We start from the raw sequence: 27,420 nt of genomic DNA, 5'->3' as shown, positions 1-27,420 counted from the left end.
AGTAAGACACGGGACACTGCATTTTAATAATTGACATTCCACATGAAATGCAATGTTCTTGAGGAGGAAATTGAGCTCCAGGTTGCTATTAGACCCAGCGGAGCTGCAAGAGCTGGAAAGAAATGCCATCTCACATTATGAGAGTTACTGCTCCTGCATAACAACTATCTTCCATGCTGATGGACTTATTAATAAAATTACTAGTAGGCATAGAGAGGGAATCGGGAGAAATCCAGGCATCAACAATACCGGACAGGAATCTAAAATGCAAGAGGTCTTTATGATGTGGTCTAAACATCCAGCCAGGAATTCATTATGCTCTGCTTCTAAAACAACCTTTCATTTTCCATTTTATTTGGCAGCAAAAATCCCTTTACTTTATAAACACTTATAAGATTACTTCAAAGTATGCACGGCTGAGTGGAAATTATAAATTATCTATTTTTGTGCCTTGTCACAGCATAGGTTAAATTACAAAATAAAGATAAGTGATCCACTTACCTGCCTCCTGCTGTCCTGATCAGTTTAAGAACACATTATGTTACAAATATTGGTCTTGGTACATAAGTAATGACTTTCATAAGGTGCTAGTCAGTCATTCAATGTCAGAGTACCTACATCATGTGCCATAAGTACAAATTATGCTCAGGAAGAGTTGGAAACAAATCTGCCCTTAATGTTTCCTGGCTTAATTTAAAATGATCTTAAAGTGAATTAAATCATTTTACTCAATGATATACTTTCCTAGGTTCAGGAAGAGTAACTATGTCATATCAATTAAATCTCAATGAACTGCAGCAGCCGATAAAATTTTCCCCATTGACTTGTAATATTCCTAGATATTGATGGGAGAGTTATTGTCATTAATCTGAGTATAAACCTGAAATCATGTAGGGTGAGTGCTCTGATAAACTTCCTGCATTGGAAAAATAAACTGATTAACTATACTAGCTGTACACTATCTTTACCATTGTGTTGTCCTTTCCCACTGTGTTAATTGTATACCGATACACTCTTACTTTTTGTATGTGTAATTGTAGTTACCCCATTTCTGCCGCTGTATTTTCTCCATATTTGCAAGTAATCTGCTAGCCAGTTAAGAACGATGGGATGAGATAATGTTACTAAGATTCTCTCCCTCCAGAGCTTGGAACACTTTGAAACTAGATTGTACAAAGTACTAGGAAATATATGGCAGTGAATAATGCTTTACTGGTAGCAGGTTGGACAAGTTCACCTAAAAGGTCTTTTGTGTCTCTAATTTCTATGATCCTATGACAGCAAAGAATTATTGATGGTTTATTTGTATTCTTGAATATGTTGTATTTCCTTCAGCAACAAACCCTCAACCTTATTAATGATATTTATTATAAAAACAATTAAGACTTTTAAACTTTGAAATACAGACATTGAGATTCCTAACTGAAATGAGTTTTGTGGTCTCAGCACACTGCTGAGTTGCTATGGGTCACTTTATCCTCAAAAATGCCACAGACATTATTTAGGCAGATGACAGTCCATGCTGAAGAGTGAATCTGTTCAGAGTGACTTCAGTGGGGTCAGGATTTCAACCATAGAGTGAATTCTGTAGCTCTCAACCTAAGAAGTATTTTCTAAGTCTTTGGATATATCCTATTATGGAGAAGTTCCTTCAGGACTGTTTAGCAAGCCTGTGGATAAATAGAACTTCAATTTTTAACTCTTTATGAACACAAACAACCATCCCCCACAAATATTAATAGGAATGTTCATACAATTGTTTTCCAAGAAAATAAAAAACAAAGGGGCTCGTAGATTTTTTCACTGTATGATAATTTAATATGTTTCCCTAACAAAGTAACCCTGTATCTTAGATCAGTTTAGCCCTACAACATGTCATGTGCAAAAGAAACAGTCAGCTGGCCTAACAGATGCCCACAGCTCCATGGAATGAAACTTTATTCTTAAGAGTGTGGTAGCAGTATAAAGAGCCTTTTCACCAGTGTATTGCTGATGGATCTGAGCTGCTTTTCATGTATGGATGCTACAGACTCCTTATATTTCTACATTTTAATAACAGTGAACAGCATAAATTATCTCTAATTCTTGATTCTGCAAGGAAGCAGCCATCTGGTCTAATACCACTGTGACAGTGATATAGGACTGAACACTCTGTGCTTGGTCTGCTGCACAGAAAAGGACAATAGGACATATTTTAAAATGTCAGGATACATCAGAACCATATTCAGGAAAGTTTGCATTTATGAAAATTGATTGTATTGGAGATATATCATGATGCAGATCTAATCATGGCTGCTGGTGTGGTGAATTAAATTAAGAGCTGATTTGAATTTTTCTAATTAAAGATGTTGTTCCTTCTCCCATCATGCTTTCTCTTTCTGTAAAGGAAGCTTATTTAAACAATTTTCAGAAAAGCTTTGTGGGACAAAATTAAAGCATTAACAGAGAGTCCTGAGTTCAATGGTCAGGTACATGAAGTGAGTTTGATTGCCTCATTTCTGAATTCAGTGGGCCCTTGTTCGTATCCCAAAACTATCAGTGGTATTTGCATAATACTTATTATTTGAACTGGACAGGCTTAGTAACAAGCAGACCACAGGTACAGCAAGTTAGCATTGAGGTACATAGGCAGAGTGGTTTGGAGAGCCTGCATGGTGTACTGCATGCTCTTTCTGGCCCTAGCCAGATGCCTCAGTCTTGGATTTGCAAAAGTCTCTCATACACAGAGAAATGCAGCCTTTTTTGGAAGTAAATAGTCTTTAGTGGTAAGCAAATATGAGTAAAACCAAAGGTATGGCTTGCCATTGACAAATTAATTTCAGCTTTACTTAGTAGTTTGTTAAATATTTTTGAATAAAGAAGCAAATTTCTGAAAACTTGTTAAGCTGTCATTAAAATTAATGGTATAGTGTATAGCTTTAATTTCACTGGTGGCCTACCAAGTTTTCAGACACTTACATTTGATTTAAAAATAAACTTTAAATACTACTTTATACAGCAGTTAAACTGTGGAGGGCAAAGAGTTAAATACTGTAGCAGGATTTTTAAAGGGCTGCATAATTTTATGACCAGTAATAACATTTGTAGCTTTACTTGCTAGAATGGGGCAATCAAACTGCATAAATCAGGGTGATGATTACCATAGAGATATGAAGTAACCCTCCCCCCTTTCCACCATGGCGAACCCTGCATAATTGGCCAGCTGTTTTTCTTTCGGAGCATCAAACATAGGCCACTAGCAAGACAGAACTCCAGTCTTGATGGATAATTGGTCCAATCTGGTATGGTAAACTGTATGTTCCTTAGATGAGATATGGTTGGGTTTTTCAGCCTTCCAACTTGCTGTTCTGCCAATACGTATGCCAGGACTCTGAATGAAAGGAAGTGGTACTTCTGGGACTAGATATCATCATTCCTGACAATCAGAGTTTTCAAATGCTGTGACTTCACTTCAGGAAGCATAATTTCTAGAAGCATTATTTCCTGGACTTCATTCAGAGTGATGTCACATGCCAGTCTTTCTGGGTAAGTTGTGTAGTATCTGATCCATCTTTGGTGCTCCTCAGGATTCTGACATCACAGCCAATTCATCTTCCCAGTACCATAACACCCACCATTCCTGGAATGATGCTTTCATTGATTAATTCCACCAGAGAGAGAGAGACAAAAACCAAATCAGTGAGGGTAGAACAAGATATGGACAAACAAAGGTAGCTTCCAGCTAAGGTGATCTGAGCATAGTTCCTAATGGGTTGGCCCGAGGGAAAGTCCCTGCTAGAGCTTCTGCCTAAGGACAGCCAGAGCCCTTTGAATCACAGTTGTGGTCATGTATACAATGCAAACAGGGTGAGTACAGTCACCAGATGTGAGGTTATGATAATTAAGGGCTTGATCCTCCATTTTTTGTGCATACCAAAATCCTGAGCAAAGAACCTGGAACCTAACTGTATCTAGCAGAGTCTCACATCTTACATAAAGATAGTGTGTGTCTGTGTGCAAGGAATGCAAGGATCCAGCCCAGTGACTGTGCTTTATGTTCAGCCACTAGTTGGCCGCCACAAAAAAATCAAAACACTCATTCAACCCAGAGGTATCCGGAGGTTTTCCAGTGTCGAAGAGCACCTAATTCTTTTGACAATAGTTTGGCTTATCTCTACTTAAAATTTTATATCAGAGCTTGAAGGGAAGATATAAAGAGTGATGGGTGATAAATATAATAAAGCTTCTTCAGGTATTCGAGATGCCCCGTTAGCTCACTGATAGATCACTTGACGAGCTAGTGGAAAAGCCAGGGGTTTTTAAAAATTATTTCTCCCTCTTTCCTTCTGTTGCATATCTGATTCTTTCCTGTTCCACCATTTAACTTTGTGTTGTAGCTTGATAAATAAAAGTGTAGTTAGGAAGCCTCTGAATGTAATTTTTTAACCCTTCTATTCCATAGAAGTGGCTACAAAGTATAGCAAGAAAATCAGTTTGACTTAACTATTTTGTCCGCCACTTTTGGGGGACCAAAGGAGAATCTATTTAAATCTATTTAGCTTAATAGAAAAAATGAACTTGAGTCTCCTTCCTTTCCCTGACAAAGAGAGTAGTAGAAGTAGTAGTTTCCTAAAATTTCCACGTAATTACTGCAAATTCTATACTCTAGAAAATTGCTATCCTGGAAGCTGTAACTAGATGGAAATTAACAAACATACCTGGCCATATTCATATGTATCCCTTTTGCAACTCCATTAATGTTACACTTCTGTAGGTGAATGAGGTTATACAGGGGATAAATTCAACCCACTGTACTGAATTAAGGGTAAGAACTCTCCCTATGGGATGTATTATTAAAACAGGACATTAACAGCAATTTTGTTTTGTAGTTGAGGTGATTCACTCAGTGAAGTTTTGACCTTCTCTTCTCCTTTCTTTATATTTCAAACAAGTCTTTTCCTCCTGCTAGTGCTTCTTCAACCTAAGATATTTAAGTCATGGGTGGAGGGGAGGGAAGAAGTAGACACTGATTAATGACCCTGCAATCAGGGGTGTTGGAACAATTTGTATAGTGGGGTGCTGAGAGCCATTGAACCAAACTGTAAACCCGGCATATGATTGAAACCACTTGAAGCCATGAGGTGCAGCAGCACCCATAGTTCCAGCACCTATGCCTACAATAACTCCTTGGGCTGGGATCTTGTCACGACTCTGAAGTAAGGCAGGGTCATGCCTGGTCAGTACTTGTATGGGAGTCCTCTGAGGAAAACCCAAGATCATACAGTAAGTAGCTCTCTTCTCTGTGCGTCGGTTCTGAGCCAGTGCCCAAGATCAGTGCTATAGGGAAAGCAGTGTGCTGTTGAAAGTATTGATTTTTGGGGGATGAGATGTAAACCCAATGTCTTGACTATTTGAATAGAAGAATAGCAACTCAGATCATGGTCCAGAACCTTAATATATATGTTAGCAGGGCTCAGGAAAGTATAAAGAAGTAAAAGCTTAGGACAAATTCACTGCTGAGATTGTAATCCAGCAAGAAGCTTGCCTTGTCGTGTAATCCAGAAAGAGGCTTGCCTTGTCAATGTGAAAGATTTATCTGAGCATGTACACTATGGGCAACTGAGGAAGGCTGGAATGGTAAAAAAACTGACCTGGGTTAGAGGGGAAGTGAAGGGATCTATAAAAAATTATATATAAGAAAGGGGAAGTTCATAGTAATGAATATGAATCAGAAGATAGGAATTGTAGAAAATTAATAAGGGAAGCAAAACGACACAAGGAGAAATCTATGTCCAGCTGAGTTAAGGACAATAAGGAGTTTTAAAGTATATTAGGAACAAAAAGAATCCTAACAATGGTATTGGTCCATTAGTAGATAGAAATGGTAGACTTATCAGTAATACAGAAAAGGCAGAAGTGTTCAATTAATATTTGTTCTATATTTGGGGGGGAAACAGCAGATGTGATCATATATGATAACTCTTTCCATTTCTTTAGTGTCTGGAGGATGTTAAATAGCAGCTACTAAAGTTAAAAAAAAGTTTTTAAAATCAGCAGGTCCTGATAACTTGCATCCATAATTTTAAAAGAGCGAGGTGCTTGCTGAACTCTCAAATGTTGATTTTTTTCAAAAGTCTTGGAACACTGGGGAAGTACCAGAAGAGTGGAAGACAGCTAACATAGTGATGGTATTTAAAAAGGGTCTACACAATGACCAGACTTGTCAGTGTAACATTGATCCTGGGCAAGATAATGGAGCAGCTGATACAGGACTTGATTAATATAGAATTAAAGGAGGGTAATATAATTAATGCCAGTCAACATGGATTTATGGAAAATAGATCTTGTCCAACTTGGTATCTTTTTATGATGAGATTACAAATTCAATTGATGATAATTTATACATAATAATCTATAATATTCTTTTGCGTTCTATAATGTTCTTGATTTGGTACTGCATGGCATTTTGATTTTAAAAAACTAGAAAGATGTAAAATTAACATGGCACACAGTAAATAGATTAAAAACTGGCTAACCGATAGGACTCAAAATCCAAGTAATTGTAAAGGGGAAAATCCTTATCAAACAGATGTGTTTCTACTGGGATTCCACAGGGATCAGTCCGTGCCCCTACACTATTTAATACTTTTATTAATGATATAGAAGGAAGAATCATCACTGAAATGCAGATGACCCGAAAATTAGGGGAGTGGTAAATAATGAAGAGGACAGGTTACTGATCCAGAACAATCTGGATTGCTTGGTAAACTAGGTGCAAGCAAACTATGCATTTTAATAAGTCTAAATGTAAATGTGTACATCTAGGAACAAAGAATGTAGGCCATACTTACAGGATGCAGGACTCTCTCCTGGGAAGCACTGGTTCCAAAAAAGATTTGGGGGTCGTAGTAGATAATGAACTGAACATGAGCTCCCAGTACAACGCTGTGGCCAAAGGAGTTAATACAGTCCTCGGATACATAAACAGGGGAATCTTGAGTGGGAGTAGAGAGGTTATTTTACTTCTGTTTCTGGCACTGGTGTGACTGCTGTTGGCACACTGTCCAGCTCTGGTGTCCGCAATTCAAGAAGGATGTTGATAAATTGGGGAGGGTTCAGAGAAGAGCAAGAGAATGATTAAATGACTAGAAACATGCCTTATAGTGATAGACTCAAGGAGCTCTATCTATTTAACTGAGAGGTTAAGAGGTGACTTGATTAGTCTACATGTATCTTCCTGGCAAACATATTTAATAATGGGCTCTTTGATCAAGCAGAGAAAAATATAACATGATCCAATGCCTGGAAGCTGAAGCTAGACAAATTCAGACTGGAAATAAGGTGTAAATTTTTAACAGAGTAACTAACCATTGGAATAACTTACCAAGGATCATGGTAGGTTCTCAATCACTGACAACTTTTAAATTAAGATTGACTGTTTTCCTAAAAGAGATGCTCTGGGAATTATTTTGGGGAAGTTCTGTGGATTGTGGTATACAGGAGATTAGACTAGATTATCACAATTGTCCCTTCTGACCCTGAAATCTCTGAATCTGGATATGAATGGGTGCTAGTGAGGAGAAGATTACCAAAGCCTTGAACCTTTACTGTGTATGAACAGTGCTGAACAGCTCGTTTTCTATATCATGATTAGGTTCTCTGGAAGCTGAGCAAAAGAAATCCAAAGAGTTTCAGAGTACAAACATCAGAAAATCCACTCTCTGTACATTCTACAATTAATTTTCAGTATTATATAACTACAGTAGAACCTCAGTTATGAACACCTCAGGAATGGAGGTTGTTCGTAACTCTGAAATGTTCGTAACTGAAAAAAAATTATTTTCAAAAGTTTACAACTGAACATTAACATAACAGAGCTTTGAAATTTTAGTATGCAGAAAAAATCTGCTTTCCCTTTATTTTTTAGTAGTTTACATTTAACACACAACTGTACTGTATTTGCTTTTTTGGTCTCTGCTGCTGCCTTATTGTGTACTTCCGGTTCCAAATGTGGCGTGTGGTTAATTGATCAGTTCGTAACTCTGAGGTTCTACAGTATAGCCTGGTCCATGTTTCTTGATTAAACAGCAGGCATCAGTTGACTCAGATAGTTTTGTATAACCCACATATCATGAAAAGCAGTTTGAACTTCCTTTGACTAGCAGGAGAACTTCACCACTTATGCAGCCTGATTATTCACTCCAATTCTATGCATTCTCTGATTTTAAAAAAATACATAGGGTTTTGAGAGGAGGAAAAGTAAATAAAAGGACAGTTCCAGTATATTTTCTGATAAAATCTGCCACACTGGAGATACTTCCTCCTCTGTACCATAATGAACTATGTGAAACACAATGAAGTTTACTGAATGTAAAAGGAAAGTAAGACATTATGAAACATGCAATGTGGGAAATATAGACAGCAGAACAAAACAGAAGCTGGATGGTTTTATGCTACATTTTATCCTATTATTTTAAAAGGCTGAAAATATTTTTTCTGGATTAGTGATATAAATAATACTTTTTTGTGTGTTCACTCAGTAGACTGTTAGCAAACGTTTTCCTTTCAATCAATCACTCAAGAAGTCAAAATCTTTAACCACATAAAAGTCTATTGAGAACAAGTTTTATTTACAATGGTGACCTGGCCAAGAAGGCACAGTAACTGCAATATGTGTCATTACTTATAGACAGACAAGCACTGTTGTATATTACTAGAAAGCTCCCAAACATCTCAGAATGCATAAATCAATTATATAAAATACCACAAACATCAAATAAAACAATAAAATAGAAAAGGTCATAACGCCACCAGACAGGTCATGAATAACTGCTACAAGCATCAGTCAGTGATTGATCCAGACTGAATAAAAGACCAAGAGATATACAAGTTGTTCCTATTGGAGCCTTTTGTGCTGTGTTCAAAAATGTGTCACAACCTTTGATGTTGTCTCTGACTTTCATTACTTTGGTCTATATTTCATTATAAGACATTAATTTTAAAGCTTTATATTTATCAAAACTGGGTTTTACATGCTTTCTATAAATGCTCATTCTTAACAGGTACATGTTGCTTTACAATTTTCAGTTTTCAGGCTATATTTATGAAGATTAATAATATTTGGCCCACAGTAATACTGTCTGAGCTATTGTAGAACCATTTATCCAAGAGAATTTGGTCAAGGAACATTGTTGGTGATGACACTTTTTTAGATAACCGCATTTTTCCATAATTCAAAGTAACTGATTTCAAGAACACTGACAGTTTGAAATAATATTGAGCCAAATCTTGAGAGGCTGAAATCAGTGGGAGTGGTGGGTGCTCATGACTTCTAAGAATTTGGCTGATTGTTTGTAATTATATGTATTTGTCTTACGTACAGACAAAAATATAACAACAATCAAGTCAGTCTTTAGAGCTGATATAATCAGCATGTCTGAGCTATCTAAAAAGATAAAAAATCATGGATAATGCAATTTTAAATACAAGATCAGGGCTTTGTTAGTATTTATTTGTATGTCCTGTTCCCAGGTGTCCATGCCAAATGCCCACAAGCTCTGAGGGCCCTACTGCCCACTGCCTTGCACCTTATGAACTCATTTACATCTGTGTAAACCCGTGGCTCTCAACCAGGGATACACATACTCCTGGGAGTACACAGAGGTCTTCCAGGGGGTACATCAACTCATCCAGGTATTTGCCTAGTTTTACAACAGGCTACGTGAAAAGCACCAGTTAGCAGTACAAACTAAAATTTCATATGGACAGTGACTTGTTTATACTGCTCTATATGCTATACACTGAAATGTAAGCACAATATTTATATTCCAATTGATTTTTTTCATAATTATACGGTAAAAATGAGAAAGTAAGCCATTTTTCAGTAATAGTGGGCTGGGACACTTTTGTATTTTTATGTCTGATTTTGTAAGCTGGTTATTTTTAAGTGAGGTGAAACTTGGGGGTACGCAAGACAAATCAGACTCCTGAAAGAAGTACAGTAGTCTGGAAAGATTGTAAACCACTGTAAACCATAGGCATAGTTTGACTTCTATATTTGCGTGGGGGGCAGCCATAATCAGGCCAGTGGGGTCACACGTGGGGGGGAAAATTCCACACCTGTCCATGGCTTGCAGTTTGGGGGGGCAACGCCCCCCCATGCCCTCCCCAACTATGCCCATGGTGTAAATTCTGCCATTCTGATTTGGTAACATCTTACTCTTGCTTTGCTCAGGCATAAATGACTACCTCAGATCAAGACAGCCGAGAATCAGGTGCTGAGACTAAATTGTTTGTTATCTTGGAGTTTTTCAAAATTAGGAAGCCACATATGAAATTCAGAATGCAGCATGTATAAAAAGATTTATTTAGCACTTTCATTGCACAGCATGTAAGCATGCACCAGATGCCAATCAACCGTATATGTCAGTCAGTCAGATAGCATGTTGCATCACCAGGTTGTAGAGTCTCATCAATAAGACCTGGCATATAATTCAAAGTTCAGACCTTTCCAATGAAGATTTCAGCCATTTACATTCTAATACTGTGCAATTCCTGTTCTCCTAGCCTGGACAAAGTGATTTGCTAAGCTGGCAACTGCAGTGCCCTGCTTGAAATAGGATTAATTATTTAAAGAAAAAGAAAACCACCATCTTTGTGACTGCACCAAAAGCTTGTTGAATGGAAGGGTAAATGTGGCTGAAAACATTAGCTCAGATAAATTCCACCTCATTCAGCTCCAAATATGGCCATAATATTTATACTGAAATTCAGAGAAACTGGATCATCCAGATGCTGTATTCACATCTCCAGGCTTCAGAGGGTTTTGGGTAAAAAAACTTAGAATGCTAAGCCATTTTGGACAAAACGGTTTTTGCTTCATTGATGACATATGCATTTAGAAACAAATACTGCCCATTTAAAAAATAAACAAAAAGCCCCCCTCAGTTTTGAAATATAGACCCTCCTCGCATACAGAGCCCGAGCAATCTGTTTTGCAACATGACATCCAATATGATTAAGAAATGTAATACATACTAAGAAAGTCTTAGATAATTTACACTATGCATTAAAGTATTTTGCATGAGAATATAGTGTGATGCAGATAGCAGAAGAATTATGTCTTTCATTAAAAGGTTTGAAACTCAGTGTGTTATGATATAACTACAGCAGTTTTTCTGTCTCAGTGAAGGCTTTTTATTTTAAACACTGCCTTGAAAACCAAGGGATGCATACACAATAGCACTACTTTAGCGATATGTTTTAACTTAATATCACCTCTTTGTAATTACACACTGTCAGTTTACCTGATGTCCTGGGGTTATGGGTGAACAACTATGTTGTCACTGTTCTTCATCTTGGTGCATCTGATGTGAGCTGTAAAATAAGAGGGCATTTTTTCATCATTTAAAGTAACAACAACAAAAAATCCTAGTTCAAAGGCTATTTGAAGCTGTGCATGAAGAATGATCTACATTCAGGTCAGGATTAAAAGACAACCAATTACATGGAAGAAATATATATATGCCACAGATCTCTTATTTGTAAATCAGGATGTGTATTTGTTGCCTAATTTCAAAAGCAACAAGAACAACTTGCAGGGGTACATTTGGATGGCCTTTGAAGAAATGCAGATTTAATTTCTATGAAACTTAAGATGGAGGGAGGGGAAATATAGCATGATTCACCTGAGAAGGTGGCTCACGTGTTGGGGGAGATCCGGGCTCTTATTCTCCTTACTTTGTACTGCTTGAGTGGTACAAAGCAGATGAAAAGTTGGTTTACCTGCATAGGATAATTCCCATGTAGTATACCACATGTATAACCCGATCATACCCCTACCCCATCTTTGTTGCCCTGCGCAGGATGGGAATAGCAGAGATAAAAGGGATATGGCCAAGATGTTGCTGCACTTCAGTGCTCCCTTATTGTCAGAAATGCCACCCACACACCTCAATGGCTGGGGGAAGTTGATTGGGCTGGTAGTGAAGAGGAACAGCTCCAGCAGTGAGGGAGGGAGATACTCGTTGAGGGACACTGGGTAGCTCCTCCCTCCCTTCTTAGAGTCATTGGCCAGTCGGAGGAGGGAGGAGGCGGCTTGTGAGGTTCTGGCCAAGGGTATGACTGGTGGTCCTGCATGTGCTCACTCAGAGAACCACTCTGAAGGGGCCGGGTGGAATGCTCTGTCCTCTCTCAGGATGATGGAGTGTGGGTTGGGGCACACCTAAACTTTGTGTGCTGAGTGGTGGTGCCCGGTGAGGCATTCTGTGCCCATCTGGCATCACCCCACCCCACCCCACCTCAAAAAAACCAACAAAACCTCTCCACTTTACAGGAATCACCAGGGAAATGAAGTAAGATTTAGAAATGTGGGAAAGATTTCTGGAGGAGTTTAATAGGTTTCAATATGGTGTTCAGACTGGTTGCTCAAGGCCAAGCTGCAGGTATAATCCAACACCTTGAGGAGTGAGTTTTTGGGGGTTTACTTTCAAGGTAAGGGATGTGCTCAGAGGTGGCCAGAAAGTTGGGTGGCTCAGGGCACTTTGGGGATGTCACCTTGCTAGAGGTTTTTTCCCCTGTAGTGGCAGCAGTCATTATATCTGGAGCGACAACTGATCCGTGCTCCATATTGTGAGTAGACCGTTGGCTAAGAATGCTTGAAGCATGAGGCAGGTGAGGGCCTTCGTTTTACACTGCCGGTGGTTAAACATCCTTTCTTTTTATACAGAGTTTTATGTTCATGAACTGCCTGTCCCAGAAGTGGATAATAGTGCTGCTGGGGCTCTATCTCAATTTCAGGATGGCAGATTATCACCCCGCCTGTCCGCAGGGATGGATGGGCAATGCCTCTGGAACCTGGATAGCTGTGGGACTAGTGAGGACTCAGTTGCCCTGTGGACTCAGTGGGCCTATAAGAGTTCACAGAATTTAGGGCACAGGAAGAGTTTCGTCACAAATGGCCCATACTTATACACCTGGTGGTGGGATACACTGTGTCTTTGGCTCCCTCCACTATATTCTAGAACTGGCTACTGGTACGCCATGTGGGTACTTCATAGTACAGACGCTTTTAAAACGTGGTCCAGGAGAGAACAACAGGTTATCCATAACAGTGGAGACCCTGACCGGGCTATTAAAGGCTCTAGCATGTGTATGCAGCTGTGGTAGGGAGGCCATTTTGTTTAGAGTGGCATTTGTTGCTGCCTCCTTCTGCACGTTCAGAGCTAGTGAGCTGGGCCTTTTGGAGCCACAGACAGATCCCAGTGGTCATTGAGCTCTGAAACACCGGCACTGGAGCCACTTAAATGTCTGGTATAGGAGAGTATGGGTGAAGGGTGGGTAGTGCCCCTTCCCTGTGTCTAAGTTAATAGTTGTGGCCTGCTGCTTAAAATCCATCCATGTGTCTGGTCATTTCACTGCTGGGTCTGGAGCAATGGGCCCTGACAAGGGCTTAGAAAAGCTGGCTATAAGGATCTGGCCTTTTGTGTGTATTTTAATGCTGTTCTAGAAATCAAATCCAGTACAGAGGCATAGATTCAGTTTGCAGTAGCATTTTTCTAAAGCAGTATATTGTCATTCAGGTGACTTCGTCTCTTCCCCATTTCGGCCAACTCACTGCTGTAGCTCCTACATGCTCTGTTGTTTTTGTCTTCTCTTGTCATCTTCCTACTTTATTTCAACATCTCTCCTCAAGTTACAACATGCATTTGTAATGCCTACAAGCTTATCACATTTTTATGATAAATGTTTGGAATGTTGTTAACAAAACACACGAGAACAATTTTTCTACTGCAAAACTTCTCCCTTACATATTTTCAGGAAACGAACGTGGAATTCATTTTTTGTCTTTTTCAAACAACTAGAGACTATTAAATGACATTTCACAGAGCCATAATTTCAGCACTTAGCCTTTGAAAAACTGTATTTCAGACCTGCTCAGTAGACACTTGGAGTGGCTAAAATCTCTGGAGATTTCATCCTCAGTGGCATGCTCAAGCCTCTCTCAGCTCCTAGTGCTGCCCAGACTGCACATGCGCTATCTCCACAGAGCAACTGAGCATGTTTCCTTCAGCCTCGGGGCAAAGCCAGTCTTTCCCTGTAATGGCCACTTCTGGGCACTGAAATTGAGAGCAGGGACTGTCTCTCTTGTACTCTCAGTGACCCACTCTGTAGGCACCCAGGTAGTGTGTAGAAGGAAGCCCTCTGATTTGAATGTAGAGGGATAAAATCTGGAGGGGTGGGGGAGGGAAATTACTAGAGTGGGTCAAAGAGTCTGATAAGACTGGAACTGGAGCTGGGTATAGATACTGGCACTGGCTAGGCAGGGAGACTAGGAGCTAGGAGGGGAGGCTGGGACTGGTTGGCCAAGGAGACAGGTTGGGAACTGATAAAGGAAATGAGCGGGGGACCTGGGAGCCAGTTGGCTGGTGGGGAGACAATGTGACTGGGCAAGGAGCTGGGGTAGGGAAAGAGACTGGAGCTGGCTGCACAAAGACTGCGACTAGGGACCAGTGGTGGGGAATGGGAACAGGGGAGGGGAAACGGATCTGAGAAGGACTTGAAGTTCAATGGGAGAACATGTACTGGCTGGGCAATGACACAGGGCTGAGGAGCCAGGGAGGGGGAGACTGGGCAAAGGAAATGGGGGCTGGAGACGGAGATTGGATGAGTCGTCTGGGGAGGGAGACTAAGACTGGGAGCAAGTGGGGTGAGGAAGGGAATAGATAGATCTGACAAGGAGCTGGGAGCGGTAACTGGGAATGGCTGAGCAAAAAGACTTGGACTGGGTGTGGAGAGGAGGAGAGACTGGTACTTGGACAGTGAACCTGGAGGGGAGACTGGGACTGGCTGGAAAAGGAGACTGGGTGAGAATCCTGAGGAGTGATTACAGGCACTGGGTAGTCAAGGAGAGTAGGACTGAGACAAAGATGCAGAGTGGGGAAGAGACAGGACTGTGACAGGGACAAGTTGAAGGGATGGGGCAGAAGGGGATCCAACTTGGTGTAAAATGGGCAGATGAATCTGTGCCCACTACAGCACACTCCACTTCAGAGCCTGTAAAGGAACCCAAGATTCCTGAGTTTCACCCTTCCTGTGCTTTCAGTAAATATCTGTGAAAACCTCTGGCAAAGTGTGTGTTTCATTCCACCCTAGTGCTGGTCCACACAGAGGATGACAGCCTACTATTGCTATCGGTTACTCTGTGTGCTCAAGAGGCAAAGACCTGAATGGTGGATCTAAAGGTTCTAATCCTGCTGTGGATCATGTGGTTATCAATATGATGCCATATGATGGAATTTCTGGTTGGTTTTTTTTTTCTGTTTGTGTTCCTAAAAACATAGGAAATGATACATACACAAACTACATTGAAAGTACATTATTAAAGTTGCAAAGTCAAGCACTCAAAAGTTAGGAAATGCCAGAATTAAAGTTGTTTGTGCAACCTTAATTCAGTCCCCTTGTGTATATGCATTATTATGCTGTCTTTAATTACATGATCACATGCTGTTTTCCCCACAGGTCCCCTGCCTCATTCAGTGCACAGGATGAACAGTGATCAATTAATGAACATCTATTCAATATATTATTATAATTACATGGACAAGCTTAATTCTGGCATGTTCTAACTTTTTTGACTATGTGGCTTTGCAACCTTAATGTAGCTTTTGGTATAATTATTATATATATTGTTGTGACCTTGAGAATCCAGCTTGATTTCTTATAATTAAGGCCCATAAGCTATTTCTTTTGATACAAAATATTAGGGAAATACTAGTATTTCACTTAATCTATGTATGTAACCAGGAGCATTCTGTGCTTCTACAGATGTTTGTTTGTATCCATAACTAATCATGGACAATTATTAATAAGAATTTAGGGAATGTTGCTTCTTTTGTGGTGTGAAGTTATATAAATCATTCAGCTGAAAGGAGAAGATGCCCTGGAGATATACAGTATATTGAATTTTTCAGAGGAAAATTATGTGTCAGTGTTTGCCATTTGATTCAATGATTGCCATGGCAAGTGAAAGCATTTTAGAAAAAATATAATTTACATAGATTATCACTCTTTTATTTACTTTTCTCCACACCAGGGAGTCTTACGTTTATGACAAGGAAATTTCTCTATGCTTTGATTATCCTTATTTAGGTTTCAGGCCTTAGATGTCCATGTAACATTTTGCTTTAGATGTCTTCTGCTTGGTTGAATTATGAAGATTTAAGGTATTGAGGTTTACAGCCTGGAGTGGAGGCAGACTTAGGGAGTAGTTCAGAATGGTTAGCCCTCTGTGCCGTTGCTCTGAAATGTGAGATTCCTCTCACTAGTCAGGACTTGTGGCCTTTTCCCCCTTCTGAGGCCTATAAACTTGTCTCTATTGGGGTGGGGGTGGGGGTTTGATGGAGAGAAGGGATGTTCACTTCTGCACATAGCTTCCTATGCTAGTTACTCATTACTGGGGATTTTCCCATCCAAACTGATGATTTTGGCCTCTTTATCTGGTATAATACTTTATCTCTCAAACTCTTGTATAAATGGTGAATGAAGGACTGTCAGTCCCACTACTGGACCAAATATATACCCAGTGGCATCTGCCTGCCTTTTTTTTTTTTTTTTTTTTTTAAGTATGAAGTGCCACTTAAATTTCACAACAATGAAATTAAGGGCTTCTGTGTATTTTCATCGATATTATTTTGCACATATCCATTGCCTCATATCCTAAACAAACGACTTCACATCATCTGATAAATCACATACAATGTTCTTTTTTGGCCCAGTTAATAGAAATGACATATAATGTATTACTGATCCATAACAAGGGGAGATGAATACATACTGCTACCGCAAAATAAGATCAAACTTCTAAGTTTCACTAATGAAATCAGAAAATCAAAATTATGGTTGTAAGTTTGTTTAACTGGCTCTGCTGTCATAGGTTTTATCACACATATAAATCTTGTTATGGTGTTGCTGAGCATCTGAAACTTCTACTGAGCACAGTAAGAATTGCAGGTATCTAGCATGCTGCAAAACATTATATGTTTCAGCACGAAGTTTGAAGCAGAACACTGCACTGCCCGACTTCCTGCTGACTGACTCAGAGACAGGAACTAGCTGCTGAGACTGGGACAAGGAACAGAGCCAGGCTAGATCATAGAAGCACCAGTAATATGTTTACTTTAGAAGTTATTTGTTGCTATTAGCTAATAAATAAATTATTCTAAAAGCTGGCCTCAGTCATCACTGAAATACTACACCCAACATTAAGCCAATTAGAGCAAAATAGCCCACTGTTCTAAGGTTCCTGAAATACATAAGTAACTATGGAAGGGTGGCTTTAAGTCTACATTTCCTTGTGTGCAATCACTTTGTTAGATCTTTAACCTTATTTTATTTTTTACTCTTAAATATTCCTGTTCAGCTTATACAGAGGTGTCACTGTCACCTGGGTGGCAAGAAGGTGCCTTGCTAATAGCTTGGCTTTGTACCTCTTCTTAATTGTTAAACTTCTACACATTAAGAACTGTGGAATAGGTTTTTAGTTTGCCTTGTGTCTATAATTTACATATTTATTTGAGCAGACATGCAGACTGGACAGTACAGTATCAAAAAGACATTAGAAGTATTAAGTTCCCCAGATTTCACTTATCTTATGTCATAAAAATAGAAAAACTGTTTTGTTTTTTAAAAAACTGATGGATATGATATACTATTGTATATGTCTTAGGCAGTTAGAGAGATCACTAAAGGATGCCCTGTTCTTTTCATTTAGAATACATTTCAAAATTATTTGCAGTTCATTCCAATGGCACAATAGGAAAAATAAAGGCCCCTATTTCTTATAGTTGGTAATGTTTCTTAGATCCCGAGTTCTGCTCTGAGGCCTTGCAGGATCTGGCACTTAACGTAATCTGCTAGCTTGAAAAATGAAACAGAAAAGACTGATGTAATAGTTCTATCACACATCTCAGTATATTGTACATTAATATTTATGTCCAGGGAGGGTACACTGCACTGGCTTACAGTCCCATTGACTTCCTGTCACAGGGTGGCTGGCCCCAGTAAATGAAGTAGGTACAGCTCCCTTGTAATAGTGCATGTCCACTCATGTGGCCAGGTAAGAGGGTAGTGCAGCACCTAGAGCCTATAAAAGGTCAAGGAGAGACCCATGAGGAAGAGAGTCCCAGTTAGAGTAGAGTAGGTCAGGTCTCTGGGGAAAGCTGCAAAGAGTACTTGGCAGGCCCTCCCTGGGAAGAGGGAGGAATTGAAGGCAGTAGAGATGCAAGAGGAGTTTGCTGGCTGGTATCCCTGACCAGGCCAGAGGGCTGAAGACAGGATGAGCAGTAGCAGTTCCCTTTGCTTGCTGGCTCTAAGCTGGAGAGCTGGAGCTAAGGGACAGGAGAGGGTTGAAGGCAGGGGAGCCACAGAGGAGTTTACCTGCTGACATCACCATGGGCTAGAGAGCTGGACCCAGAGGAACTGAGAGAGAGAGAACTGGGGAAGTGAGGTACGCTCCCCAGGCAGTGATGCTTCCAGCAGAGGTTGTGGGGGTTCCTGCTGGGAAGAGTGGGGTTGCACTGCAGTTGGAAGGCTTTGGGTGGCTGTAGGGTTGCCAACCCTCCAGGTTTAGTCTGGAGTCTCCAGGAATGAAAGATTAATCTTTAATTAAAGATAATGTCATGTGATGAAACTTCCAGGAATTCATCCAGCCAAAGTTGGCAACCCTAGGTGGCTGTCCTGGTACAAGGACACGAGAGCTAGGGTATGGTGAGAGATGCTAGGGCTGTATGGTGCATGTATCTGGACTATGCTGAGGGAAATCTGGACTATGGTTGTGGGACTTGTGTTTTGATTTATATGCATGTGACTTTTATCGTAAATAAACCCTGTGAGGGCTGTCCTTATACTTGGGGAGTGTCTGTGGACTTAATTCTGGCAACTCTGGGTAGATGGAAAACTGCAGAGGGCATGTCTGTCATGCTGTAGCCTGCTGCAGGAGGGTGCTCTGGATGGGGTGGCCCTATAACACTTCCAAATATACTGTAATAATTTGGCCTGGTATTTAGCAGTTGATTATTTCCACCAGTGGATCTCAACCTTTCCAGATTACTATACCCCTTTCAGGAGTCTGATTTGTCTTGTGTACCCCAAATTTCACCTCACTTAAACTACCTGCTTACAAAATCAGACATAAAAAACAAAAGTGTCCCAGCACACTATTACTGAAAACTGGCTTACTTTCTCATTTTTACCATATAATTATTAAATAAATCAATTGGAATATAAATATTGTACTTACATTTCAGTGGATAGTATATAGAGCAGTATAAACAAGTCATTGTATGAAATTTTAATTTGTACTGACTTTGCTAGTGCTTTTTATGTAGCTCATTGTAAAACCAGACAAATATTGAGATGAGTTGATGTACCCCCTGGAAGACCTCTGTGTACCCCCAGGGGTATATGTACCTCTGGTTGAGAACCACTGATTTACACTATCGATATGACTATCTACAAATATAAACAATATAAAAGTGGAGGATTTTGTCTCATAAAAGGTAATTAAAAATCGGCTACATATATTTTTATTTCATGTCTTTTCATATCTTCTTAAACTTCATCTCACAATTAATGCAGTGGCTTCCAACATATTGTTCCCTTTAGCCCAGCATGTGCTGAGGCCCCAGTCCTGCAAGCACTTACGTATATGCTTGACTTCAATGGGACATAAAGGTAAGCATGTGCATATAGAGATAGAGATAGCAGAAGGGCCTTGCTATGTCAATGGTGGATGATTATTTCTATTTGCTGGGGAAGAAGCCTGAATTTGAAATGGGAAAATAAATAACGTTTTTTCCCACTCAGAGTCCAAATGAAACTTTTAAAACTGGGTTTTCTTTCTCCATAATGAACACCCTCACTTTGAGGCAAACTGTACTTCTGAAGTATGTTCTACCTGCAATTCCCTGTGTGGAACTCCCACTAGTGGCCAGGGAAGATTAGCACAGTGAATTGATTGAGGACAGTCATGGCCTCATCCAAAGCGCATTTGTGTCAATGGAATAATTCCCACTGATGTCAGCCGACACTGGATGGGGCCCTACAAGGCTCAAAGAGATCATTCTAGAGAGTTGCTGCATAACTGTGGACCAAAAGCGTTTGAAGGCAAAATTCTTCTCTGTGATCTGCGCTGATATCTGCTTACCCATGCTGCAGATCAAACAATTCTGTGTATTCTACACAGAAGTCTCAGCGCCATCAATGATATGTGAAATGAGTGCATGACATCTGAATGGAAATACCCCCTGAGGACATGTTACTCTCAGTGCCTCTTCATATTTCTTTTTTGGTAAAAATACTCAAAGCCATATATGTTTGATTCAGACAGCAGTCAGAATAAAGCCTTATTTACTGTAGTACTTGAAGGGTTATTTGTTTTATTTTGAAGGTGTACATTAATACATTGTAGTTGGTTAAGGAAACATATCTTAGTGAATCCAGAGTTTTTCTTTACAGAACACTTTTTGTTTTGGAAAACATATAATTTAAATGTACTTTCTCTTTTAAAGTTTTCCTTGCCTTGGCTCATGCATGTACAATATTACAAATATATCCACTCGGAAAAAGTTAACTATGGAAATGATCCAGTACTAGAATAATAGAAATGTAGGGATTGGAAGGGACCTCACGGTCATCTAGTCCATTCCACCCTCCATGCAGAGGCAGGATTAAGTATACTTTAAATATTCATTGAAGCCAATGAACTCTTTGCACTGATGTCAATGGTCATCCGACTCGGCACTAAAATCATAAAAGGGTGTGTGTGTCTGATTAACTCCTTTATTTCTTCAGAAACAGAGTGCATTAATTGTCTACAGGCTTGTTTTAAACTTTATTTATCATGCTGTTTGGGCCACTTTGTTGATATTTCTAGTACCATCCAGTCTTAAATTGTAAGTGACACAAATTAATTACATAAGCCCTTAACATGGGTGTAGTTTGGCAGGGAACAGGGGGCGTTGCCCCCCCCCAAACTGCAAGCCTTGAGCAGGTGTGAAATTTGCCCCCCCCCATGCAGCCCCATTGATCTGACTGGCGCTGACCCCCCCAAATATAGAAATCAAGCTATGCCTATGCTTACTAAAGCAAAGCTCCCACTGAGTTTAGTAGGAGCTTTGTCTTAGTACTGCCAGACCAGGCTCACAGAAGTTTCAGAAAAATAGGGCAACCTACAGTTACCGTAACTACAAGGTAGCTCCATGTTAAGTATACCAAAACTTGCTTAAGTACTGCTTCATTATCTATTGATAACTATGCACTTAACTCAGATCACTGGTGTATAACATAGAAAAACTAAGGAACTTTGAAAAACATATATTCCAGGTGTGAAATTTTGACCCTATTGATTTGACGGCAAAACTCTGAGGTATTTAGTTTCTGAGTGGTAAAATCTGTAGTCCTTTTGGAATCAAAACTTCCCTTGCCTTTAATAGAATCTATACACATGAAAAGGTCAACAAGATCAGGCTCTTGTTCCTGAAAGGATTAGATTCATAGATACTAAGGTCAGAAGGGACCATTATGATCATCTAATCCGACCTCCTGCACAATGCAGGCCACAGAATCTCACCCACCCACTCCTGCGATAAACCTCTCACCTATGTCTGAGCTATTGAAGTCCTCAAATCATGGTTTAAAGATTTCAAGGAGCAGAGAATCCTCCAGCAAGTGACCCGTGCCCCATGCTACAGAGGAAGGCGAAAAACCTCCAGGGCCTCTTCCAATCTGCCCTGGAGGAAAATTCCTTCCCGACCCCAAATATGGTGATCAGCTAAACCCTGAGCATATGGGCAAGATTCACCAGCCAGATACCCAGGAAAGAATTTTCTGTAGTAACTCAGATCCCACCCCATCTAACATCCCATCACAGGCCATTGGGCCTATTTACCATGAATATTTAAAGATCAATTAATTACCAAAATCATGTTATCCCATCATACCATCTCCTCCATAAACTTATCGAGTTTAATCTTAAAGCCAGGTAGGTCTTTTGCCCCCACTGCTTCCCTTGGAAGGCTATTCCAAAACTTCACTCCTCTGATGGTTAGAAACCTTCATCTAATTTCAAGTCTAAACTTCCCAATGACCAGTTTATATCCATTTGTTCTTGTATCCGCATTGGTAAGGAGCTTAAATAATTCCTCTCCTTCTCCGGTATTTATCCCTCTGATATATTTATAGAGAGCAATCATATCTCCCCTCAACCTTCTTTTAGTTAGGCTAAACAAGCCAAGCTCCTTGAGTCTCCTTTCATAAGACAGGTTTTCCATTCCTCGTATCATCCTAGTAGCTCTTCTCTGTACCTGTTCCAGTTTGAATTCATCCTTCTTAAACATGGGAGACCAGAACTGCACACAGTATTCCAGGTGAGGTCTCACCAGTGCCTTGTATAATGGTATCTATGGGTCCAGTATTCCAAATTCCAGTGTGTCTATATTCTAGTTTGTCAGCATATAAGATCATTTTATACAAAAGATGTTGAATGACCTTTCCAAATCTGAAGTGAAATGTTACATTTATCTAAATTGATTTTTCCACTCTAGCCTTTACTTCATGTGTTTGAGTACACAGATATAAATCCTCTGATAAATTAATGAATTGGAGATATTTTTAATTTTTTTGTAAAGTCTAAGACAGTGCAAGGTTTGCCTGTGTTTTTATTGTAATGTAATTAATTCATTTAAAATATAATTACTTTTGAAATTTAACTTTCTTCACATACATAAAGGGGAAAACCCCAGTCTATTTTATGTGATTGTTGTCTTTCCAGTGATGATAGAGAATTGAATATAGCTATGACCACACGTAAACATGACGTTACCCAAACAGTGTGCTGGTCTTAGAATCAATCCTTACTAGTGAAATTGTAGAAGCTTGGATGGCAAGCAGTATCCAAAGAAGATAATTGCAACTTTATCAGGCTGTGCTCAAGTAAGTGCTGTCACTGCCTGAATCTGGTGATAAATTGCATTGATCATGTAGGTTACAGAACCCCTATCAGTATCAAAGAAAAGACATTATGTTTTGACAGTGGTGCCTCCTTTGCCAACTTCTGGAAGTGTTGTACTGCACTACTTTGAATGGCTTATTTAATAAATGTTTGTAAATTTTAAAGCAGAACTTTATTACTATCAATGTAAAAATATTTGGAACATTTTAGAACACTTAATTTTAAAGAGCAACTTCAACTAGGTAACAGTTCTTAACTACAACCATGCCAATATTATCGATATTTGTTTGTGGAAAGGCTTTGCTAACTACACCAATCATACAAGAGCATCACATTAAGTATTATGTGATCAGTTACTGTGAGTTTGGCAGGAGCAGTGAAGGGAAGAGACTAGAGGTGAAATCCAGGCTTTGAAGTCAATGGGAGTTTTCCACATCTGTTTGTTTATTAAGGCCCTATTCCTTCCTACCCTTGGGTTCATTAGCATTGTTGTGCTTGTGCAAGGAGTTCTAGATTAAGCCCACAATCCTAGTATTTAATTTGATAGTATATTATTGATCTTGCCACATAGGACTAGTACTCAGGACACAGCTATGTATGGTTAAAATATTAGGTGATGCTAAAACTGTAGGCCTGGCTTGACATAATTTCTTGCCTCATTTCTTAGTGGGCATAATTGGGATGGTGAATGGAAGGTTAAGTTGTAAATACAGGCTTGACAAACAGTACGCTGGAGTCAGGATGGCTGTGCTAGCTAAAATAAGTAGCAGCACCTGGATGCTAGGGACTATGAATAAGATAAATCCGGAATGTAAAGATCAGGTTCCATGTGAACAACATGCTGTAGAGGGATTCTTTCCTGCAAAGTAACCAAGCCAATTCTAAAAGGTGTGGTGTAATGTGTAGCAAATGCAGTGTCATATGTAAATAAAGGAAGAGATTGTTGTGTAACTTTGGATGTGGTATGCCCTAAACTACCCCCTACACCTGAGTCTAATCAACTCAGCATAGCTTTGCTGTATGCCAAATAAAGGAACATGAGTGACGAAATCTAGAGTCGAACTAAATGTTTTGTATCCCAGAAAACTGTATGAAGTGCTCTACCAGAACAGGACGAGATGTTCTGGATAAGCCGGGTGGAAAAGGTTTTGGAGGGAGTCCCAACAACAACTTTATTAATTTTAAACAACAAATTGGAATTAAAAGGGAAGTCATATCAACCACCAACTATTTAGCACATAACTATCCAGTGCAAATTTTCTATACCTGGCCTCACTCCTGCTAAAAGAGGGCCCCATAAGCCATATATAGAAGGAAAGCTGTCAAACTACCTCTGTCCTTAATAAAGGGATATACTTCTGCAACTGCATTCCCTGGCTATGCCTTTCTCATGTGAGGGTTACAGTTACAGATGAGGGGAGCCTCAATCCCCATTCAGCTTTGAGACTCTCAGTTGCCTTGCATAACATACCACACCCAAAACTTCCTTTGGGTCATCAGTTTGCTAACAAGGCATTGAAAAGGCCACAATGCACAGTGGATACCTGCAAAAGTTGAGACATAAACATGCATAACACGAGAAACCATGATCTTTCGGTTGCTGAGATGAAGCTGCAAAAGCCCACTCTGCAATTTTGGCATCACGGAAAAAATTCCTTCCTAACCCCAAAATGCTATTGAACTCAACACTTGGGAAAAATCCAGCACTAAACATACAACTACTAACTAAATCACAGGGTGAAGGGAAAAGTGGATGTCAGATATGGCAGTCAGTCTAGGAGAACAAAGAAATCCCTGAAACAAATGAAGTCCACTTCTATGGCTGTTGGGGGGTCCAGCAGCCATAGAAGTGGACTTCTCATTTGTTTCAGGGAATCAGAGGCTGCTGAGCATTCACACAGCTCCTCCCCCACCACAAGGTGTACAATAATGTAAAGCAAAGCGAGAGAACCTCCAGATCTTCTCCATCCTTGACCAAAACCCTCCTTATGTCTGGCTGACCAGCTCACATTCCCATTCCTTGGAGCAAGGTGAGTGGTATTTGTTGCCCTCTATAGTTCAAAACAACATTTTTGCCATGATCTCAGTTTTGTATTCTCATGTTAAGATATAAAGTATATATTTCCATGGTTTTCATTTCCACTTCATTTCTTGGAAGAGTGGAATTTATCTCCTCTTTACACTACTCATCACCATGGTATCTGAGCACCTTATTAATCACTGGGATGCCTTGTATTTACTCTACTATTTTGGCTTGTGCTCTTCCTACTCACAGGCTGTGAGCCTGCTACTCTTGAAATAAGTTTCAGTGGGAGCAGGATCATGCTCTTTATTGCTTCCTTTATTCTTTTATTACTTTCTCAGTGCAGCAAGTCTCCATGATAGTTTCCACATTCATAGCTGTTTCACCCTCCCCCACATACACACACAGTTTGTATGTAGTAGTATAAAGCATATACTTACCAACATGATGGGAAAGTAACACCAGCTTTATAGATGGAAAACGTTTAAGGTGAGCATGTGGCTAGTTTTGAGCATTGTCGTTAGAACAACTGACTTTCCCATCCAGTGCTCAATATTGACAAATACAGAACAGGCATCTAATACTTCTGTTCCTTCTTAAAACAGAAAATCAGATCTTGATTTCCTTGCACTTATGCCCATTCAACAAAGGATATTTTGGAGCGGTAGGTTTTGAGTGTTGAAGAGTGTTTCGATGTAGCCTTTTCTTTCTGTGTTTCTTAGCTGTTTCTTAACTAATTCTACTCTGATTTTTAAAGAAGGAGTCAGGGACCACATCAACTATCTTAGCTGGCTTCAATAAAGAGTATTCGGAATTCAAAATAAACTGTCCCACAGGGTATGCCTGCTAACAAATTTCCACTAATTGACATCAAACTGGTTAATTTCCACATAATAAGTGTTGACTGATTCAAGGGCTTGATTCAACTGACTAAGACTTTCCTTGCAATGCTCACATATAGGCAACCTGTTTGGAACACAGAGTGCAATATTTAAGGTCTTGCCAAATTCAAAGATGCTGGGACTTGGAACAGTGTTTTTAATCTTTAGTTCTTTTGGCTACTAATTATGTGGCAGAGGCATAAATTGGGTTTTGCAAATCATTATTTCCATTAGAAAGGTGTTGGAAGCAATTCCACTGAGGATTTCCCTCCTATTTGTGCAGCTGTTACTCCCACGGGAGGAGGCCATTGCGGTCCTGGCTGAAGCATGGGCTTCTGTTCTGTTTCCACAGCACTTGGAAGAAAAACAAAATAGGACTAATGAAAAACACACACGGGAAATGCTTTATTATTTCATCATCCTCACCTACTGAGATCTGGCACCACTCTGTGTTTAGGAAGAACTTCTCCCGCCCTCTCTCTCTCTCTGAGTATGGTTATAGAAGGCTGACACTCTGTCATTTCCTGTCAGATCATTTCAGAGGAATTTGCTCTTATTTCCTCCCAGCCTCATCCTGGCCTCAGCATTGGCCACATGCCCCAACACCCATGCTGTGTTTACTTAACCACATGGAGCACTGGGCAGGCTATGCTAGAAATTCTGGGGCACCACACACCCATATTAGTGAAACATTGCAAAACTTACCCTTCTATTCTGGAAGAATTTACATTTCTGTAAGGAAAACACCCAGGGTTCCAAACAAACTTATCCAGAGTTTAGTCAGATTCTGTGTTGGTGGATTTTAACTTCTCCACAAAATTCTGACAAAAAGGTCATTCAACTAGAATCAGACTTGGTTGGATTTTAGGCATATCAACAAACCTCCCCAGGAAATGCATCTTTTTCTTGATAGCTGTAGCTAGTCAAACATGGATAATATGCTTAATTTATCTATACATCTTTGAGTTCAAACTGCATTACAGACCAATTAATCAGGACCATTTTAAAATCCAAATAAAATTAGATATTTAAATAGATAGAAATTAAATTGTGTAGAAATATTTAAAACACGCAACAAATGTGTGAAAGTAAATCAACTGGCAACAGGACATTTATACTTGACATGTGAAGTTTTTCAGTGCTTAAAGTGGTCACAGTTGGATGCCTTTTAAAAAAAAATAGACTTAAGTTACTAATAATCTTCATACTAAGATTTATGGTAAGGAAGAAAAAAAAGTAAATTATCTGACTGAGGAGTCATATCTTCCTTCCCTGGCAGCACAAGGTTTGTTTTAATGCTGTTAGGAAAAGTCCAATTAAAATAATTTCTGTCAGAAAGCTAGGAGATATGTAGCTCCAGCCCCAGTTCAATGGTCTTGAGCTGGAATGACAAATCTTTCCTTAATTGGTACTTAATATGGTTGTTTGGGATTGGTAGTTTTCTGGGATAAAAGAAGATAGGAAATAGAAAACAGTGGAAATTAGATTAATAAATACTTCCCTCTGAAGTAGTTAAATCAACAACCATG

At 39.6% G+C, this 27,420-nt stretch overlaps 1 long non-coding RNA gene across 1 annotated transcript; it reads right to left on the bottom strand.

The window, feature by feature from the left end:
- Window positions 1-3,093: 3,093 nt before the first annotated feature.
- Window positions 3,094-27,420, bottom strand: LOC122462466. Its single transcript, XR_006285009.1, has 3 exons — window positions 25,451-27,420; window positions 11,286-11,355; window positions 3,094-3,630 (listed from the first exon to the last, which is right to left on the bottom strand). It is a non-coding gene; the product is annotated as an uncharacterized LOC122462466 (long non-coding RNA).

Source organism: Chelonia mydas, chromosome 11 (assembly GCF_015237465.2).
Source record: "Chelonia mydas isolate rCheMyd1 chromosome 11, rCheMyd1.pri.v2, whole genome shotgun sequence".
Classification (NCBI taxonomy): Eukaryota; Metazoa; Chordata; order Testudines; family Cheloniidae; genus Chelonia; species Chelonia mydas.
This window is presented reverse-complemented; position numbering and strand designations above follow the sequence as displayed.